This window comes from Mastomys coucha, unplaced genomic scaffold, assembly GCF_008632895.1.
Source record: "Mastomys coucha isolate ucsf_1 unplaced genomic scaffold, UCSF_Mcou_1 pScaffold22, whole genome shotgun sequence".
In the NCBI taxonomy this organism is placed as follows: Eukaryota; Metazoa; Chordata; class Mammalia; order Rodentia; family Muridae; genus Mastomys; species Mastomys coucha.
Genome location: NW_022196905.1, coordinates 232338769 through 232341558, shown reverse-complemented (window position 1 = coordinate 232341558; position 2790 = coordinate 232338769). Strand labels below are relative to the sequence as shown.

The following is a 2790-nucleotide window of genomic DNA, read 5'->3' as shown; positions in this document are numbered from 1 at the left end:
GCTCGCCTGTCCCTTTGACAGAAGGCAGCAAAACCTTCTGCTTGGTGTGGCAGCGCTTCCTTTGAACTCGGTTTCTCCGTTTAGCGATCCATTTTAAAACAAGGGTTCTAGTTTGTCTGCCGGTGCGAGATAAGCAACGTTTCACATGGCCCAAGTACTGGCTTCGTTTATTACATCATTTCAGGCTGGGCAGATCTGAGAAAATTTTGCTCTCACCTTGCACTGGAGCGCCTCTTCTACAAACCCTCAGAAATATGAAAAGTTGCTCCAGGATTTAGAAATTGTCACTTGGATTTCCTATGGCTTGGTGGGATCTTATCTCCTCACACGGCGCCTAGAGAGGAGGCTGAAAATGACTGAGGGGTTAATGTTCTAAGTTTGTAGAACTATATGCAACTCATTTGTTGTAATTACTCCCACTGTGCTTCATCAGGAAGCAGTGGGATTTGTGAACTTCGTGGGCTGTAGATTAGGCCTCCTGGTCCTTTGGTACACAGTTTTAAATAAGGCCGGGAAGGGTGAGGTTCCCCCTTTCTCTACTGTGAAAAGATGAACTGTTCATCTTTAAGGTAAACAACGTAGAATTATTATGTTGGGAGTGCTTTTGACAAGGGTGGAGACTATAGTGTATGTAGTCTTTGATACCTTGTTTTAAGCCTTAGATAGCAGGAACCATTATTGAATTAATAGAAAACAGCCAGTGGTATTGTTTAATGTTTTTTTTTTTTTCCGTTTTCTTGCAAAACCCGTGTTCAAATTCCAAGGTTAAGACCTCTCCATAAAACATTAATCTAAGGGCTTTTGGTTTTTCTGAGAATTGTCGTTTTTAAGAAATGTTCTTTTTCTTTGAACAGTTTTACCTCATACAAATTGATCATTTCTTCCCCTCCTTTGAATCCTTATTTCTCAGTTGAGCTTTGTTCGGTTTTCTTGCATTTCCTCTGGAGTTTTGGCATGCGTGGGGTCTGCCCAGATCTATCTTGTGTGTGCTGTGAACTTTGTTGATCGTTTAGTACTTACTTTGTGCTTCAACAGCTATGCTTTGCACTCCTTCAAAACCTTCCTTGTGCCTGGCAGGTAAAACTGAGTGACAGACAGTGTGGGGGGCCTTTGTCAAAATGGGTGCTTCTTGAGCCCCACTCATAGGCCTTAGACATTAACACCCCCCCAAAAAAAAACCCAAAATATTATCTGACAACACCAAGCAAGATAGGCAAGAACCTGTCCTTTGTCAGTTGCCAGTCCCAAATCTTACTCGTTATTGTTTCATTTGTTAGACTCTAGAACTTGTCTTTGTAGAACATACAGTAGTATCTCAGGAGGTTTGGTATTAGCCCAGGCACATCAGAACCTTCCAAGGTGCTGTCTGCAGCACTCCGGAAGACACAGCCACCAACAGCACTTTCCCCTTACCCTCAAATGATTCATATGTAAATGAGGCTACTTACCATAGGTGACAAGAACACAAGTGCTGTGGGGTTTCAAGGTAGGAGAAAGGAGTGCTGCTGTGAGGGGAAGGACTGACTACTGCTTGTCTGACTTAGAAGGGAGTTGAGAGGGTGGAAGGAGACCAGAGGCAAGAGGAGGTGGCCCTGCTGAGAGACGGGGGAGAAAGCCTTTGAGGCTCCATTGCTCCCCGTGTGGTGCTCCTGCTAACTTGTGGCTTATGACAGCCATCTTTGGTTTGACACTCCTCTGCCACATGTGGTGAGAAAAGTAGGTGGAATTTCAGAACTGGTTAGGTTAGTTCTAAACTTAAAACTTTAAAAGATAGATCTTACAGGTTCCTATTTCAAAGGTCAAAGTAAACAAAATGATAGACAGTGAAAGGAAATCTGCTCCCTCCCTGCCACCTGCTTCCCATTCAGCTTCTTGTTCTTGGTGCTGGCCTTAAATGGGAGCCTAGGAAACAGCCAGTGTCTAGGTCCTTTACCAGGTCATTTCTATGGCTTCGCATGTGTAGATGTGAACGTATTCTTTGTTTCACGCCTGCACATGCTTTGTGTTCTCTCCCTGAGCTGGATGCTGCTCTGAACTTTATCTCAAGTTCCCTTGACATGTCAGGCGTGCACCCTTCCTGGGCTGATGCTGATGCACCTCCTGCGGATCCACTGGATGCCTGTTTGTGCCATCTTCAGTGATGGAGATGAGTGCTCCATTTCTCTGCTCTGGTACAGTGGTCTTGTGAACCCTTTTAGCTCAGTTGGATTCTTCCTGTGTGAGAAGTTAGTAGTGTGTATAGCACAGATAATGTTTTAAAACAGCTCTTCTCTGTTGTCCAAGTGAAGGGGAGTGGCTGTTCAGATCAGGCTTGCTGCAGCAGACCTTTGGGTTAGGGTTCTTGGAGACTCAGTTTGTTCCATACTTCTGGGGCATGAAGTCTGGGGCTAATGTGTCAACTCTGCAGGGGTGTAGGTACCTGGAGGCATCTGATTTGGGGTTTACTTGAAAGGACCAATGCTCCCCTTAGGTTCCTTTGAGCAGCTGAAGCTTGTTTTGTTGAGTTTCTTTTTCTTCTCTGGTTTTGGAGACCCAGTCTGACTGCTTAGGACAGAGTGGTGTGCTGCCTGCTGTCAGCCCTAGTGTATGGACCTCTGCCTCCCCAGTGATAGATTTGTAGGCCTGGGCCGCCATGCTTGGCTCAATATTTACATTTTCTTTCTTTTTTTTTTTAAAAACTTTTATTGCATTATGATGAGAAAAGTTACATGATTTCAATTGCTCTGAATTTGTTAACATTTAAAAACATATTTTAATTAAATAGAATTGAATCACATTCTTGTTTCCCTT

General features: G+C 44.0%; 1 protein-coding gene across 3 annotated transcripts in view; it reads left to right on the top strand.

Moving 5' to 3' along the window:
* Amfr (autocrine motility factor receptor) overlaps nucleotides 1–2790 on the top strand; it is a 40055-nt gene that overhangs the window by 950 nt on the left and 36315 nt on the right. The gene's annotated exons all lie outside the window — the stretch shown is intronic.